The 19,275-nt window shown below is 35.7% G+C and overlaps 1 long non-coding RNA gene across 1 annotated transcript in view; it reads left to right on the top strand.

The window, feature by feature from the left end:
* Positions 1–2,790, top strand: part of LOC140180354 (uncharacterized) — a 33,291-nt gene extending 30,501 nt beyond the window's left edge. The window contains exon 3 of the long non-coding RNA XR_011874386.1: positions 697–2,790. This is a non-coding gene — a long non-coding RNA (uncharacterized lncRNA). The remainder of the gene's footprint in view (positions 1–696) is intronic.
* The last annotated feature ends 16,485 nt before the right edge of the window (positions 2,791–19,275 follow it).

Here is a 19,275-nt window from a genome sequence, read left to right as displayed (position 1 = left end):
AAGTCTCTTGTTGGTTGGTGATTGAAAGTTGCTAGTTGGCTTGAGCTTCACTAACTCTAGTCTTTGATTAGGACTTGTGAACTCAAGTTGATTTGCTCACTTGACTTTCCTTCAATTGTTAGAGGTTAACTAAGTGAGAGCGATTTCTAATTACCATCACAATTGACAATGATAATGAGGATAGGAATTCCGATTCTCAACCCTTGCTAGGACTTTTCTTAGTTATTAGTTTATTTTCTCGCCATTTTACTTTCTTGTTCTTATTACAAAACCAAAAATATACTTTTTCATAACCAATAATAAATACGCTTCCCTGCAATTTCTTGAGAGACGACCCGAGATTTAAATAATTTGGTTAATTTTATTGGGTTTGCTTGAGTGACAAATAATTTAAACATTGATTGAGGTTAATTGTCGGTTTAGAACTATACTTGCAACGTGATATTTTTGTGAAAATCTTTATCGACAATTTTCTTCTGTCAAGTTTTTGGCGCCGTTTCCAGAAAATTGCAAATGTGTGCCTTATTATTGGTTATTGTGAATATTGTGAATATGTTTGCTTTTTGTTTCTTTGTTAGTTGTTTCTAGTTTTAGGAGTTTATTTTCATTATTTCTTATTAGTTTTTGTTTTTATTTTCTCTTGTTACTATGTATTCTCACCCTTTGGCTATGAGTTTGATTCAAATTATGTTGTAGAGAATGGAAGCTATAATGAAAACATGCATCAAGGATGGGACAATCAAAGATGGGAGGAGTCATAAGGATTTGATCAACCCTCTTGGCAACAACCTCCTCCAATGTACTATGAGCAACAACCATTCCATGATGCATACCAAGACAATGGTTATGGTGGACCTCTTTGTGACAATCAACAACCACCACCATATACCTATGAACCCCCTCCTCAATATAGCCCTTAACCATACTCACAAGTCTCATCCTACCAAACACTTCTATTTGACCCTAGTTCTTATCCCCCATACCAACCACCTTATGAGCCATATAAACCATACATAGAACCACCCCAATTCCAACCCAGTTACTCCCAAGAACCACCACCTCAATATACACCACCTCCAATGTATGCGAATTTTTAACCACAAGATGAATTTTTCTTTCCACCACAACCCTCCATAGGGGAATGTCTATATCCATCAATCCAAAAGCAATATGATCCTAATTATGTTAGCCACGTAGAAAAAGAGCCACGGGATCATTTTAAGGAAGCAATGGATCGATTTCAAGCAACCATTCATCAAATAGAGCGAGAGGAAAGCCGAAAAGCACATGAAGCTCTCATGGTTAACAAATCTTAACTTGAGAACAAGGGATTGGAGTGTGTTGTGCAACAAGTGGAAAAGATGGGGAGTGCTGAACTGCCATATCCTTATTATGACGAACCACCCTCCTATTATGAACCCCTTCTCCTAACCGATGAACCCTCATATCCACTCCAGTCTCCAATGGATGACACCCTTGGTGTTCTTCTTCAAGGGCAAAGAGAGATGCAGCGGACGACACTAGAATTCATAGCTACCTTGACCGAGGTAGTAGATAATTTAGCTTCACTGTGCTTCAACACTCAAAGTACCCCCATGGCTGCATGTGAAGAATCTAATGAGGAACACATCATAAAGGAGAGACTAGGAACTCCGGTTAAAAGTGAGGAATGTGACTTTGTATTGGAACAATTGGAGGAAACCGTAATTGATGAAGAGAAAGAAGTGGTTGAAGACTTAGGAGATGCTGAACCTTCATGGGAATCTAGAGTTGTAGAGTATTCCCCTAAGAAGCTTGAAATCGATGTTGAGGAGGCTATGCACAACCTCCAAGGCATATTCCCTATAAAGAATTGGATGGAATAGATCAAGAGGCAAGTTCCCTTAGTGATGATGATCATGAATCAAGTCTTCCTAGTGATGAATCTACATCCGCAAATGAACTCCTTGAGTATGAAGAACTGATAAACCCCATTTTTAGGGTTTATCTTGTGCTTAATTTAGTAGATTTTATCCATTATTCTCATACTTATGTATAAAATTCGCATGTTTTATATTTTCCTTCCTAATTTTATGTTATGATTAAAAACATGCTTCTTTGGCCTTAAACTTGCTAATTTTAATTCCCTCTTATTACCATTCGATGCTGTGATATATTTGCTAAGTGTTTTCAGGGTTCATAGGGTAGGAATGGCATAGAGGATGGGAAGGAAGCATGCAAAAGTGGAAGGAACGCAAGAAAATGGTGTTTTGAGAAGCTGGCAGCGACGCGTACGCGTGGGCGACGCGTACGTGTGACTGGCGTAGAAGACGAGCGACGCGTACGCGTGACTAACGCGTATGTGTGACCAGGATTTTTGCCAAATGACGCATATGCGTGGACGACGCGTACGCGTGACAGAGCGTCACGTGCTACATTACACAGAAGACGCTGTGGGGCAATTTCTGGGCTCCTTTTGGCCCAATTTCAAGCTTGAAAACACATAGTAGAGGCTGTAGAGTGGAGGAATCAGGAGACAACATTCATTCACATAATTTTAGATTTTAAATGTAGTTTTCTAGAGAGAGAAGCTCTCTCCTCTCTCTAGGTTTTAGGATTCTTAGTTTATTCCTTTTCAATTTCAGATTTCTATCTTAGTTTAATTTAGTTTTCTCTTCTACTTTTATTTGTTCTAGCATTCTAGTTTATTTATTTCCCCTGTTGATTACTTTATGTTGTCAATTTAGTTTATGAATTCTTCATGTTAGATTTGATTTCCCTTTTTATGCAATTTGAGGTATTTTATGTTTATTGCTTCTTCTATAATTTGTTATCATTGATTTTGTTATTGTTGGTTTTAGATTTTACATTCTCTATTATTTTTCTACGCTTTTACTTTGTACCCATCAAGTGTTTGATGAAATGTTTGGTTGGATTTTAAACTAGCTTTTTATGTTCTTAGCTAAGATTGAGTAATTAGAGACTCTTGAATTGTCAAAGTCTCTTGTTGATTGACAATTGAAAGTTGCTAGTTGACTTGAATTCCACTAACTCTAGTCTTTCCTTAGGAGTTGACTAGGACTTGAGGGTTCATGTTGATTTTCTCACTTGACTTACCTACAATTGTTAGAGGTTAACTAAGTGATAGCAAAAGGCAATTACCATCACAAGTGACTATGATAATGAGAATAGGAATTCCAATTATCAATCCTTGCTAAGGCTTTTCTTAATTATTATTTTATTTCCTTATTATTTACATTCCTTGTTCCTTATTTCAAAACCCAAAAAGATAAAATCCCATAACCAATTATAAGTACACTTCCCTGCAATTTCTTGAGAGATGACCCGAGATTTGAATACTTCGGTTATTATTTTTATTGGGATTTGTTACTTGTGACAAACAATTTTTTGCATGAAAGGATTATTTGTTAGTTTAGAAACTATACTCGCAATGAGAATTCATTGAGGAATTCTAAACCGTCAAAAATCCCTTCAGAAAATGGAAAATGTGTGGAAGTGGAAGTCCTTCGGAAAGGTTGGACGGGAGTTGAATATGCTTTGTCAAGATCGTTGGAGACTTCTCTACCTAGGTTGCCGTTTACTCCTTCATTTGAGTAGGTAAAACTTATCTCTATTAGCTTTATTGTCCCACTTGAGTATGGCATTCTTGAAACAGATGGCCAACTTAGGAGGCTTTGTGGAATGAAGCGTAAGAGAAGGATGTTTAGTCGTTGGAGTTGCAAATCAAGACTCATCAAGGTTGAGATTTCAAGAGCTAGATGCAAGGGTTGGACTAATGATCAATTGGCTGGATCTAAGAGAAGAGTTTGGTACTTCATAGAGAATTCAGATTGCTTGCCACTCGGTTGGAAAAATGATGATCAACTTAAAGACAGGTGTAGAAATAAGATTTGGAATCCCGGCATACAAGAGGATCAACTTTGGGAGCTCACAGCTTGTGAAGAACTTCATTAAGGCTTGGTGAATTCACTTGGAAATGTTGGAGCTTATTGGAAGTCCAAGCGTTGGTGGAAGCTTCAAGATGAGTTCAAGCACAAGCCACCATGACAAGGAGCTCACCAAATGTCCAACTTAAGGACAATAACTAAAAGTGCTAGGTGGGAGACACCCCACCACGGTATGATCTTCCTAGTTACATTTTTTTACTTTATTTTTCGAGTGTTTTTAGAGTATTTTGCTTCTATAAATCCCTGAATCATTCTTGATTTTTTTCCCTATTTCATAAAAAAAAGGGGGGGGGGCTGTCACGCGTGCGCGTGCCTGACGCATACGCGTCAACGCCCGAATTTGGTTCGTGCCCAAATCGTGCTGGAACGGTGCGACGGCGCGGCCTGGACAGTAAGTTATGCCAGGACCACGGTGGTGGGGTGCCAAGTGCACAACCCTACCCACGCGTGTGCGTCAGTGACGCGCACGCGTCATTTGCAATTTTGGCTTCCCACGCATAAGCGTGGACGACGCGCACGCGTTGTATGATATTGATGTCACCTCCAGTATAAAAACCCGAGAGTTGTGCAGAAACTATGCGAATGTTGTTCGAGGAGCACAATTCATTTCCACGCATACGCGTCACCTTCTAATTTCTGCTTCTCACGCGTACGCGTCACCTCCCCATTCTGCAACCCACGCGTGCGCGTGGACGACGCTTACGCGTCGCTTCTCTACCCCATTTCTTTCTCCTTTCTTCTCTCCTTTCTCTTTCTTTTTTCCTCCTTTCTTACTTTTTTCTTCTTCATTTCTTTAACTTCTCATCCTTATTCTCTTTTATTCTCTTTTGTTTATTACATTTGCATACTTCCATTCATTTCATTTTAACTTTGCTTTTGTAACTTATTTTTATTTTCCTTCTTACGTTTCCTATTTTACCAATGGTGTTAAATTTTCTACTCAACTTTTGAAGATTTCTTGAATCATTTTGGTGCTTCGTAACTTGTTTAGCATTAATGGAAATTTTTGCCCCACACTCAAGATTAGTGCTTTGATCCCTTCTAACTCATTATTCTTTGTTTTTGCGCTTCATTATCATTAAGTTAGGGTAGGACCAAATGCTTTCATGCTTATCACTAATCTTGTCTGTGTCAAGTCTTGTTTTAACTTGATGTTTTCGAGTATTCTTGCCATTTACTTATGCTTTGACTTTACTCTTGCATCAAATATTAGTTGATATGCCATTTGCCTATACTGTTTTCTCACTTGCATGTTGTAGCTACCATGTAGTTGAGAACCTCATTATTATTTGGCATTAGCCCACCCATCTTTATTTGCTTGCATATCTTTGTTCGTGGGTTATTCTTCTTCCTTTTTATCTTCTTTCAAGATGGCCACCAAGAAGGGGAACGGAACACTTCTAATGGGGCGAACAAACAAGTTCCTGTGCATAATCTTTTAGAGAAATCGCATCAGTTGTAGCAACCCGTCCACTTGCACATATTTGCATGCACTGAGGACGGTGCAATCTTTAAGTGTGGGGAGGTCGATGACCGACTTCCGTGGGTAACTACTTTCTTTTCAACACCAATGTTTAATTTTCTTGTTAGTTAATTGTTGCATTGCATGATAGATTGCATGTATAGTTAGTTGCTTGCATGTATGTACTACTTAGTTGAAGTGATGAATTCTTTTTCAAGAAACTATTTTATATCATTTCACTAAATTGAATTAAAACTTTTTTGAACTTGCTTGAAGAAATTTATTTTGGAACATGGTTTAGAGCTCAAACACACAAACCCAGTAAGTTTTTGAACTTATTTGATTGGTTGCATCTTATCAACCAATGTTTTATTTTGGTGTGTGTTGTTCTCTCTAAAATTGTGATCTTTGTCTTGCTTAATTCTATATTTCCATCTTTTGATATATGCATCATTTGATGCATGCATGCACCTACGTGATTGAGACCTTTGTTTCACTATAGCTCACATACCCATATGGCCTTACCCTTTCATTATCCTTTGCAAACCAATATTGAGCCTATTTTACCCTATCTGTTCTTTACTTTAGCACATCATTAACTCTAAGTGAAAAATAATAAATGACCTTAATTTGAATCCTTGGTTAGCTTAGACTACTGAGAGTGCTCATGATTTAAGTGTGGGAAAATTGGGTTTGGAAATATCTAGTTTGAAAATTGAGTATGTTAGACTTTTTTGTGAAAATGTGAAAAGAATGTTGAGGACATATTCTTGCATTTAATACCTTAATCATATGCATTGAGAAAAACAAAAGAAAAGAAAAGAAAAGAAAAGAGAAAAAGCAAAAAAAAAGAGCAAATAATAAAAGGAGACAAAATGCCCCAAAGTAAATGGTGATAGCAATTCATATGTACTGTACTAAAAATTGGGATGCATGAATATATGGTAAACATAGTTAATGGGTAGTTAGATTTTATATTCTGATTACATGGATTGTCTTAAGTTAGGAGGGAAGTTTAGGTTAATCAAGGATTCAGATTTTAGTCCACTTAACCAAATACAATCCTACCTTGACCTTAACCCCATTACAACCCTTAAAAGACCTCTTGATATGTGTATTCGTGCATTAAATTTTTGTTGATTGGTAGAAGAAGAGCAAGCCTTAGAAAGCAAGGTTAGTAGAGAATTGAGAGAATCGAACCTTAGACACTTGAATGATGAGAGTGTATACACTTCCGGTGAGGGTTCGATGCTCGATTCTTTGTTCTCGGCTTTCACGAGCTTTCTTCTTGCAAGTTTATGTGTACTTCATTTTATGATTTGAATTAGTGGAATCCAGTTCATATTTGTTTTTAGAGAATTTGATTTACTTTTAACCAAGTAGGTAAAAGCATTTTGTATTTAGTTGCATTCATATAGATAGGTTGTACTTCATAAATTCTACTATTCCTCTTCACCTCCTTTATAGCTTCTATTGAGCAAAGCATGAGGACATGCTAATGTTTAAGTATGGGGAGATTGATAAACCACTATTTTATAGTTTATTTTGTATAATTGAGTGGATTTTATCTATTATTCTCACCCTTATGCATATAATTCGCATGTTTTACATTAACCTTCCTAATTTTGTGCTGTGATTAAAAACATACTTCTTTGGCCTTAAATTTGCTAATTTTAATCCTCTCTTCTTACCATTCGATGCCGTGATACGTCTGTTAAGTATTTTCAGGATTTATAGGTAGGAATGGCTTAGAGGATGGAAAAGAAGCATGCAAAAGTGGAAGGAACACAAGAAATTGAAGTTTTGAGAATCTGGTAGCGACGCGCACGCATGGACGACGCGTACGCATGACTGGTGTATTCGACAAATGACGCACACGCATGGCTGAAGCCTACGCGTGGCCAGTGAAAAGTCCAGCGACGCGTATGAGTGGATGACGCGTATGCGTGACGAACGTCACGTGCTGCATTAAACAGAAAATGTTGGGGGGCGATTTCTAGGCTGCTTTTGACCCAGTTTCAGGCCCGAAATTACAGATTAGAGGTTGCAGAGTAGAGCTGGAAGGGAAAATCATTCACTTCTCATTCATTCACATTTTAGATTTTAGATGTAGAATTCTAGAGAGGGAGGCTCTCTCCTCTCTCTATGTTTAGGGTTTCTTCTTTCAATTTCTCCTTAGGTTCAGATTTCAATCTTCCTTTAATTTAGTTTTCTCTTTTATTTGTTCTAGCACTTTAGTTACCTACTTCCCTTATTGATTCCTTTATTTTGCTAATTTAGTTTATGAGTTCATGTGTTACTCTCAATTTTCATTAATGCAATTTATGTTTCATGTTTCTTATTGTTCAATTACTTTGTTATGGTTATTTCTTTGCTTTGGTTAGTCTTAGAATTTTTTATGTCTTGCAATTTTACCATGCTTTTATTTTATGCCCACCAAGTGTTTGATAAAATGCTTGGTTGGATTTTAAATTAGATTTTTGTATTCTTAGTTTGGATTGAGTAATTTGGAGACTCTTGAATTGTCAAAGTCTCTTGTTGGTTGGTGATTGAAAGTTGCTAGTTGGCTTGAGCTTCACTAACTCTAGTCTTTGATTAGGACTTGTGAACTCAAGTTGATTTTCTCACTTGACTTTCCTTCAATTGTTAGAGGTTAACTACGTGAGAGCAATTTGCAATTACCATCACAATTGACAATGATAATGAGGATAGGAATTCCGATTCTCAACACTTGCTAGGACTTTTCTTAGTTATTAGTTTATTTTCTCGCCATTTTACTTTCTTGTTCTTATTACAAAACCCAAAAATATACTTTTTCTTAACCAATAATAAATACGCTTCCCTGCAATTCCTTGAGAGACGACCCGAGGTTTAAATTCTTCGGTTAATTTTATTGGGTTTGCTTAAGTGACAAACAATTTAAACATTAATTGAGGTTAATTGTTGGTTTAGAACTATACTTGCAACGGAATATTTTTGAAAAAATCTTTACCGACAATTTTTTTTCCTTCAGTCACATAATAAAAGAAACAAGAAAAATATACATAATTTAGTTATTTATATTGAAAAAGAGATTGTTATTATTTTTAGTACATGTTTTATAATATGTTAGAGAATAAATTAGAATCAATTTAGATCAATTAGTATCATTTATATTTATATAGAATATCTATATATTAATTGTAGGATTATATGCTTTTATTATTTGATTCTTCTAGCACCTATATATACCCAATACCCTTATGTATCGTACCTTTTAACTCACTCAATAATACACTCTTCAGATTATTCTTTTGTTTCTAACATAGTATCTAGAGCATACGTTCTTTTTTTTTCCATGAAAATTCGTTCATAGCCCCTTTTTTTCTCCCGAAAGTGTTCTTTGGCCTCATTTTTCGAACATTTTCCAACGCTTTGGTTTGTCACTGCCATTACCACCATCTTCGTCTCGCTTTCGTGAGTTCAACGAGCCCAGCCCCATAGCCAGAAACAATCGGACGCGCCGCCATGTAGGGGTGTGCATGGCCCGGCCCGGCCCCGAACATTTTAGGGGCAATTTTGGTATGATTTCACCGGGTCTAGGGTCGGGTAAGGGTCTCAAAAATAGACCTGGTCATTATTTCAGGTCGGGTCCGGGCCATGGCTCGGGTCACCCGAAGTCGGCCCGGTGGCCCGGTCATTATACACAATTAATATTTTGTATTATTAGTGATGGATGATGGCTATTCTTATGTGAAATTTAAGTATTGTAAACCTTAATATTTTGTGTTATTAGTTATTATAAGACTACAAATTAATGTTTTATGTTTAAAATGCATAAGATTTTAGACTAATGTATAATATTGTGTTATTTATATTGATTTAAATATTTGGTGTTATTAGACAATATTAGTATTGATTATGGTTATGCTTTAATTTTAGAGAAAAGTTGGTTCTTGTTATATTTTTCTAAGTGAATTTTACCATGTCAAATAATGGTTAGAGTCTTGGAAATTTGGATATTTTCACATGCTAGCTTATAAGAAGGTATCAAGATAATGTAGTGTTAACGGCCCGAGTTTCACCCGATTTTTACTCGGTATAATCGTGGCCCGAAAGTGTATAGGTTTCATCGGGTCTAGGGCCGGGTTCGGGTCTAATAAATAGGCCCGGTATATATTTTCGGGCCGGGTCTGGGTCACATCAAACCTGGTTTCACCCGGCCCATGCACACCCCTACCGCCACGTGCCGCCGCAAGATCGCTATCTGCTTCCATCGTTTTCCTTCTCCAGACGTCTTCAGCAACGATCAAACGGTCCAGAGCATGCCACGTGTCACAGAAGTAGTGCCTCTAGCAACCTGCTCCCATACCAACCCGACCCGGACCGCTTCGTGACCCGTGCGCCGATCTTGCTGATTCAACATTGACGTGGCTTCCCTTCTCCACTCAGCCGTCGCCACGTGTCACCTTTCCTACTGGCGTCGCTGCTGACGTAGAATTTGACGTGGCAGCTGACGTGTCAGACAATGAGGCCCTCCTTAAGGGTTTTTGGCGAGCTATTTCTGATTCTGCCGTCTGTTTTCCAGTTTTCGGCCCCAAATTTGCAGTTTTCTCTCTTCCCTTTGATCTTTGTATCTACTATTATGGAAAATTCAGATGTTTTTGCTGCCACAGATAGATAGAGTAAATTTTATCATAAATGTAACCGTTCTGGGCACCTCTTCTCAGACTGTCCTTCTGTTGAATGTCACACATGCCAACAGTGAAGTCACATTAGCTACAATTGTCCACAACTATTCTGCGATTACTGCAAGCTCTCGGGACATTTGATTACTACCTGACCTACTCGCCCACCACGTCCTGATCACCTTAAGTATCATTCTCATCCCAACTTCTCCAAGAATGTGTCTGCTTCTCCGGTTGATGCTACTACTGAATCTACCACTTCTGCTCCTCTCAACCTGTCTACTGTCTCTCTATCTGATATTGCGTCTCTTCTTAAGCATCTTCTCTCCCTTTCTGGTAACATTCATGCTGCTTTTTCAACTCCTCCAGGTAATTCTAAATGGTATTTTGACTCCAGTTGCTTTAATGACATGTCTCCTTTGCGTCATCTTTTATCGTCTTTGTCTACAACTACCAATGCACCTTCTATCAATATTGCTAATAGTTCTCTCCTGCACACAACACACAAGGGTTTTATTTCCCAATCCATTCTTAATCTCCCTGATACTTATTATATTACCAAATTGAACTTTAATTTTATTTCTATTAGTCAACTTGTTGAACTCGATTTTGATGTCAATTTTTCTATTTTTGGTTGTCGTGTAAACTATCATCGAACGGGACAAATCATTGGGACTGGACGTAAGGTCAGAAGGTTGTTTGAACTTGAGAATCTTCATATTCCCCCTGTGCCAAATCTCTCTACTGCTTCTTCTCCATCTACCCTTCACTTATGGCATCAACGTCTTGCCCACAGCTCCTTGGAAAAATTGTGTCCTCTTGTGTCTCAACGTATTTTGGGTCAGGTTAATAATGAGTTTTTTGATTGCGTTTCTTGTTAAACTACCAAACAATCTGCTTTATCTTTTCACAATAATTTCTCTCTTGCTTGCTCTCCTTTTGATCTTATCCACTCTAATGTTTGAGGCCCCGCTCCCACCGCTTCTATGGGAGGAGCTCAATTTTTTTGTCGTTTTTATTGATGATTATTCATGCGTTACTTGGGTTTATTTGATGACTAATCTCCTTGAGTTACCTCAGATTTATATTAACTTTTCCACTATGATTAAAACTTAGTTTTCCAAGGTCATTAAGGTTTTTCGACGCGATAATGCTATGAAATACCATGATTCCAAACTTTTAATCTTTCTTGTAGAACAGGGTACTTTGTCTGAGTTTTCTTGCCCTGGTACGTCTCAACAAAATGGATGAGCTGAACGCAAACACTGTCACATTCTTGACTCTGTTCATGCAATGCTTCTTTCTTCTTCATGTCTTAAGCGTACTTGGGGTGAAACTTTTCTTACTGTTGTTTAGGTTATCAGTAGACTTTCTTCTTCTGTCCTTGGTAATATTACTCCCTTTGAGCATATTTATCATACTTCTCCAGATTACAGTTCTCTTTGAGTTTTCGGTTGTGTCTGTTTTGTTCTTCTTCAATCTCATGAACATAGTAAACTTGAACCTCGGGCTCGCATGTGTTGTTTCCTTGGTTATGACACTAAACACAAGGGTTTATTGATGTTGGGATCCACTCTCTAGACGTATTCGTATATCTCGTCATGTTGTCTTCTAGGAGCATCACATGTTTTCTTAGTTCTCCTCCTTTGAGTCCATTCCTCCTATTCAGTCACCTTTTTTCACTAACCCCAATATTGGTCTTCTTCCTAGTGATGATTCTACAGGTTCTATCTCGAGTCACCCTCTACAGTCTCCTGCTCTTCCACCTTCTCCATCTCCCGATGATTTCAGATCGGATGACGATCCTGCTCCTACTGTCATGCCTCCTCCTTCCACTCGTTCTTCTAGGGTAAGAAATCCACCTCCTTATCTTCTTGATTATCATTATTTTTCTACTATTCTTTATCAACATGAATCTAAGTCATTCAGAGAAGCCTCCACAAATCTAAATTGGCAACAAGCAATGCAGGAAGAAATACAGGTACTTGAAAAAGTACACACTTGGAATTTGGTTGATCCTCCTTCTAATAAAAAAGTTATGGGTAGTAGATGGATATACAAGATCAAGACTCACTCTGATGGTTCTATTGACCATTATAAGGCATAATTAGTTTTTCAAGGTTGTACGCAAGAGTATGGTATTGACTATGAAGAGACTTTTGCTCCTGTTGCTCGTCTCACATCTGTTCGAGCTCTTCTTGCCATTGCTGCAGCCAAAAAATGGTCTCTCAGTCAGATGGACGTGAAGAATGCATTTTTTAATGGAGATTTAAAAAATAAGGTCTATATGATACCACCTCCGGGTTATTCTTATCCTTCTAGCAAAGTCTGTCTCCTTCGCAAGGCACTTTATGGTCTTAAGCAAGCTCCTCGTGAATGGTTTGACAAGTTCAGTACCACTATATGCAATCTCAATTTCACTTGCAACCCTTATGAGAATGCTCTCTTTATTCGTAAAAGTGAACGTGGAGTTGTTCTTCTGCTTTTGTATGTTGATGACATAATCATTACTGGAGATGATGTTGATGGTATCTCTGATTTCAAAGCCTCTCTTCACCGTATTTTTTAGATGAAAGATCTTAGTTCTCTCACTTATTTTCTTAGTCTCGAGGTCATATCCACAAATGATGGCATCTATCTCCCTCAAGCTAAGTATGCTTCAGATCTTCTTGCTCGCACCGGGATTACAGATAGTCGCACTGAGTCTACTCCCCTTGAGCTTAATATTCGATTTACCCCTATAGATGACATTGCTTTGGATAATCCTACTCTTTATCGACAGTTAGTTGGAGGTCTCGTTTACTTTACTGTCACCCGACCAGACATCGCCTATCCAGTTCATGTACTTAGCCAGTTCTTGTTAGCTCCTCGTACTACTCACTATGCGGCAGTTCTTTGCATTCTTCGCTACATCAAAGGCACCCTATTTCATGGCCTCTATTTTTTTGTCCATTCATCTTTGTCCCTTCATGCGTACTCAGATGCTGATTGGGCTGGTGATCCCACTGATCATCGTTTTACTACTGGTTATTATTTGTTTCTTGAGGACGCTCTCATTTCTTGGCGAGCTTAGAAGCAAGCGTTCACTGCTCGATCAAGCACAGAGACGAATACCGTGCTCTTGTGACACCATTGCTAAGGTTGTCTCGATTCGTTGGATTTTTTCAGATTTAGGTGCTCCTCAATCATCCCCAACCGATGTCTTTTGTGACAATGGCAATGCTTTTCAGATTGCACATAATGATGTGTTTCATGAACGCACCAAACACATTAAGATTGATTATCACTTTGTCCGGCAACGTCTCCTTATTAATGTTGTTTGCCTTGCCGCTGTTGGAACTCTGGATCAAACTGCTGATATCTTCACGAAGGCTCATCATCCTACTCGTTTCCAGACTCTAGTATCCAAACTCAAGATGGCATCTTTAACTCCCACTTGAGTTTGAGGGGAGATGTTAGAGAATAAATTAGAATCAATTTAGATCAATTAGTATCATTTATATTTATATAGAATATCTGTATATTAATTGTAAGATTGTATGCTTTTATTACTTTGATTCTTCTAACACCTATATATGCTCCTATGTATCATACCTTTCAACTCACTCAATAATCTACACTTCTGACTATTCACAATTTTTTAAAAAACAATTATAAGTTACACTCTTCAAAAATTATTTAAATTTTGCTTTAATTCTTGTTATTTTTACTCGTATGAGTTATGATATGTCTAAATATAAATTATTTATCTTGAAGGAAAAAACAAACTATGGTACATTAAGGTAGCGTTTGGTGGAGAGATAGAGACAGAAAGACTGAGACTGAGAGACAGAGACTATGAGACAGGGATTGAAATAAATTTCAGTATTCTGTTTGGTGCAAAATGGGAGACAGGAATTGAAACATGAATAAAACTCTAATTTAATTTGCATAAAGGGTAAAATTGGAATTAATTAATTGAAATGAAAGTATTTTAGGTATAAAATGTTATTAAAGTTTCAGTTTCCATCTTTAAAAATTTCAGTCCCATGTGTCCCTACTTTTTGGAAGTACTGAAATACTGAAATTTTAGAGACAGAGACAGAAATTTTAGTACCAGTCTCTGAACTAACAAACACAATACTGAGTCTCAGTCTCTTAGTCTCTGTCTCAGTATCTCAAAACAAACGCTACCTACAAGTTCAATTCTAATATTTGAAGTTAGCTAATTAGCTTTTATAATTTTTTTCAAAACTAAATGCATTTATTGTTTGACTAGATATTTTAACAATTAAATATTTACTTTATTTTTGTATGTTGTGAATTCTATTTTAGTAAATATATATTCATGTTTATATTATATTATATTAATAGTAATTATTGGCCGCGTTACAAAAGTAGCTAGCTCCAGCCCTGAATGGTGCCAAGAAGAAGGCTCTATATGGGACTACGGGTAATGACGGTGACATATAGAATGGTTTAAAAAACTCTCAAAATTCATATCTCCGAAATAGACACACATAGAAACAAATGGAATCACACCTAATCAAATAATTATAAATTATATTAGATGTCTACAAATAGAACACCTATTTAAATATACAAATAACATTAGTCCTGTGCATGTAGGATTGTACAGAAATAATAATTCCCAATGTAAGGTTGTACAAATAACATTAGCACCCTTCATACAGAGCCAAGACCCCAATATTGATTACCAGAGTTTAATTTGATGGCTGCCTAAGTTTTTTTTTATTAATTTAATATTACTTTATTCAATTGTACAATTTCATGCCCTCGGTTTTATTTGATTTGAGTGTTTTGTGAGCAGATCATCATCTAGACGGATTTTTTATTTTAATAAATAAATTAATTATAATAATTACTGAAATAAATATTCTCTTCTTATCTCGTTTATACTATAAATGAGACAATTTTGCATAGCTGTAAACGAAATAAGAAAGGTAGATGCGACACGTGTATAGGTAAACGAGATAGAACTATCTCGTTTACACTATTGTAAACGAAATACGTATATTTGTAAAAAAAAAAATTTCTAAAAACAATAAAAATTATTAATAATATTAATAATCCAAACTTTTAGTATACAATTAGTATATAAAAAAATTGGTAAAAAAGATTAAAATGGATATGTTTGATCAATTAGTACATTGTAAACGAGATATTGTTGCGTCCACCTCTTTTATCTCGTTTACACGGTAAACGAAATACATGTAAAATTATCTCGTTTACAGTGTAAACAAGATAAGAGAAGAATATTTATTTCGATAATTATTTTTTAAAATATTTATTTCAATAATTATTATAATTAATTTATTTATTAAAATAAAAAATCCTCATGTAGACCTAAGGTTTATTTCAACTGATGAAGATTCACAGTGGCTAATAAACAATAGGGAAATTAACAAAAGAGAAGATAACTAGAAATAAAAACTGGCTGGTTGCTAGAATTTGAAACCATAGTTGGATTCTTGTTAATATTTGGTTACTCCTATAGTCCTATTAACTCATTGTTACTTCGATTGCTGAATGGGTTGTGGGGTTGAGGCTATGAGAAGCATTTGCCACTAAAGGTTTAGGACTCATTTTTATCTTTTTCTTTGTTTTATTCACTGCAAAGTATTTTCTTTTTTACATATCTAGTCATTTTCAATTGTCCATCTCACCATCTCTCCTTAAACACAAGATGCCAATAATAACAGAATTAGCCTTATTTAAGAGTTTAGACATCTACATTCCCTTTTATTTAGATATTTAGCTTCCCTAAGGAAAAAAAATTTATAAAGTTAAATATGAATACTTAATCACTCTATACTATTTTCTAACATGAGATTCATATCTAATAAAAGTTAGTTATTTAAAACGGATTAATTTCTCTTCTTTTATTTTTAATTTCGAGAAATGAAATCACTAACCAGCTTAGATTAGTCTAGTAATTAGTTTAGTAGCCTATTTAAGTACGTATCGAAAGTTCGAATATCACTTTATTGATTTTTTCACTAAAATAAAATAAAAAAATTATTATTTCCTCAAACATGATTTTTGAACTCTATAAATTTAACATAGAAAATTAACAATGATTCGAATCTTTATGAAAAGTTAAAAAATGGGATTTGAAAAAATAATAATTTTTTTATTTTATTTTAGAAAAGAATCTGTATGCATACAATAACTTATTGGACAATTCCAAACCCTTAAATGGAGTTTAAATTCACAACGAATTAATTTTCGATCTGTTGGACTACAAGATATTGTAAAAAAAAAAAATATAACGAAATCACTTATTTACATATCTACTTTTAGGAAATAACAATTTCAATTTTATAATATGAAAAAAAGACCACGAAAATTGCACAAATAATTAAGTTGGCTTTATATCTTGAATTAATTAGATAAATTAACTTATCACCTCAAATTGTACAAAATAATTTATAAGAGAAATAACTTGTTATCCACTTTAGTCAACAAAAACTAACACTACAAAAAAAAAGGGTTAAAATGGCATGAAGATTAAGGCGGTTTTAAAGAACCGCCATATTATCGAGTCATTATGGCAATTTTTTCTGCTGCCGTAATTGGCTTTATATATTTTGGCGGTTCTGGTGATTATGGCGGTTTTGAACCGCCGTTTTCACACGCATATAAAAAGAAAAAAATTACAATTCCTGGCTCATTCAACGCCGTTCTTCCTTTTAGCTAGGGCTTCTATCCTCTCTGAACATACAACACTCTCATTTCCTCAGTGTAAAGAAGCTCTCCGACAACGCCTTCTTCCTTCTAGGGCTTCTCCTCTCTCCGCCGGTTACGATCTCTCCAGGTACCTCTCCCTCTCAAGTTAAACTGAAATCGAAACCGAAATGCTGTTTTCGTACATAGAGAAGCCAAAATCGAAACTGATGCTGTTTTATTTTTGCACAAAATTCCGGCGAGAGGCAAGGCTCTGGTGGCTACTGACATTAGCATTTCGATTCCAGAAGGCACCAATTTCTTTGTTTTTGTTTGGGTTAGGATTTGAAAATTACTTTTGGTGCTGATTTTTGGGGGTTTTTGTTTCTCTGCAGCTCTGTTAGGGATTTTTGGGTCTTCCGTTGAAGCATTGGATTGACGTTGGTGCGGGGGTGATTGACGACGATCTCAGGTCTTCTTTCGCTTACTTCTATTAACGTGTGTCTCTCTCTCTGAACTCAGATCTTCTATTCCTCTCAATTTCTCTATTTGCCTCTTTGGTTCTTTTTTGGTTCTTTTAAGCAAAGCTATAAATGAGTAATCTCTTTAGTTGTTTAGCTCTGTTGCTGTTGCTCTGTTCAATGTTTTTGCATTAGCTCTGTTCAATATTTAATTAAAGCCCTAAAATAGCAGTGAAAAGAAGCACTTAGACACATTAGTGTATGCTGTAGTCCTTGTTTCATTTCAGTCTCAGGTCATCAACATCAAACATGTAGTGCAGCTCATTATTTGATTAACATGTCCTTGCACCTAGATTTGATTAACATGTTGTAGTCCTTGTTTCATTTTATTCCTTCTGCTTCTTTTAGGCTGGCTGTCTTGGACTTTCTTTTGTTTATATTTATTTTTGAACAATTTTAGTAGAATGGCTGTTGACTCTTGTTATTGGAATGGCTGTTAACTCTTGTTATTACTCTAGTTAATATTTTTTAAATATTTGTAATAGTTGTTGGTTGAGTTTTGAAAGCAAAAAAGAGGGAGAGTGCTCTTTTCGCTATTTAGCCACCTTCACCACTCTCTACAAAAGATTTGTGATTGTTAATCATTACTCATTCTTTTTAATCTTCTCTCTTTCCTTCTTTTTCATCCTTTAATTTCCAAATAACAGTTTATTTCTTTATTTTTTCCCCTCGCTTATTACTTTCTGTTTTTATCATTCTTCTCAACAGTACAATGTTTTAGTTTCATCATTTCACCACCAAAAAAAGAAAGAAAGAAAGATAATATGTAATTTTGGAGAACATTTTTCAGAAAAAATAAAAAAAATAATAATAATAGAAGAAGTGAGAGTTACTTAGAAGAAAAAGAAAAACAATGGGTTCGATTCGGACGATGGTGATGATAATGTTATACTTTTCATCGGTTTTCATGTAAAATTAGATTAGTTAGAACAAAATTGATTATGGATGGTCGTGGTTTATATGTAAAAGAAGATTTTTTCTTTGAGAAAAAATTCACCACTTTTTTGTTATTTTGATGTGTGTATTAGACCCTGGTTGAACTGTTTCTTTGATTTTGGACTTGCTTCTTAGGCACTTAGAACCATTTTGTTTTGCAGTTTGGGAACTAGTTTATGAGGTAATAACTGAACTATGTTTGCTTTGTTTTGCTTACTTCTATTTAGTTCTCTTTATTTCTCAAGCAAAAGGAAGCAACTCAAGTAGTGTAAAGGTGTTATTCAAATTGTGTGTGTTTTTTCTTCTGAAGTTGATATGTTTTGCTACTCAATTTTGTCATGAGTTGTTGAAATATGAGTGATTATGTTGCAGTTTGTGTAGTATGTTGCAGTTTGTGTTATCCAACTATATTTAACTCAATTTTGTAGAATTCTGCACTCAAGGTTCATATCTTCTTCATTATTAGGTAACTTTCTTTTTCCTCTGCTGAATTATTTTGAGTATGCTTCTCTGTCTTGACTCTTGACCTTAAAGGGTAATCAAATATCTTTTCTTTTTGTGCTGTGTTTTACTTCCTGGTGTTGGTGATGGTGAAAATTTAAGAAATTGAGCTCTGATATGAGTCTAGTAATGAAACTTGCAACTAGCTTCCAAACTTTGCTTATTCTATTTTGAGTGTAAACCTGGTATGATATTATTCTAAGACTATTTTTTATTCTGTTTGTTCTATTTTTCATTTTTCTGCAGGAGGACTTTGATGAATTCAGCGATGTTGATGAACTATACAGCTCATTGCCTTTAGATAAGATCTTGTTACAATCCCCCCTGGGCTATCTAAGGTATTTGTTTGCTCACGATTGTTTTGTTGCAAGTATACAAGGGATCATTCAGTAATACATATTGAAGCATATGTAGATTCAATTTACCACATTGGGTCATTGATTAATTTTTCACGTTGGCAAATTTTGCTGGATTCCTTGCTGGGCTATGCAGTTTATGATGGTAATGTATTATAGAAGTCTAACATTTAATTGATGGGTGATGCGGATTTTAATTTCAAAAATGGTTAACTCTTT

This window comes from Arachis hypogaea, chromosome 16 (genome assembly GCF_003086295.3).
Source record: "Arachis hypogaea cultivar Tifrunner chromosome 16, arahy.Tifrunner.gnm2.J5K5, whole genome shotgun sequence".
NCBI lineage: Eukaryota > Viridiplantae > Streptophyta > Magnoliopsida > Fabales > Fabaceae > Arachis > Arachis hypogaea.
The sequence above is the reverse complement of the archived record's forward strand: the minus strand, read 5'-3'. Positions and strand labels throughout refer to the sequence as shown.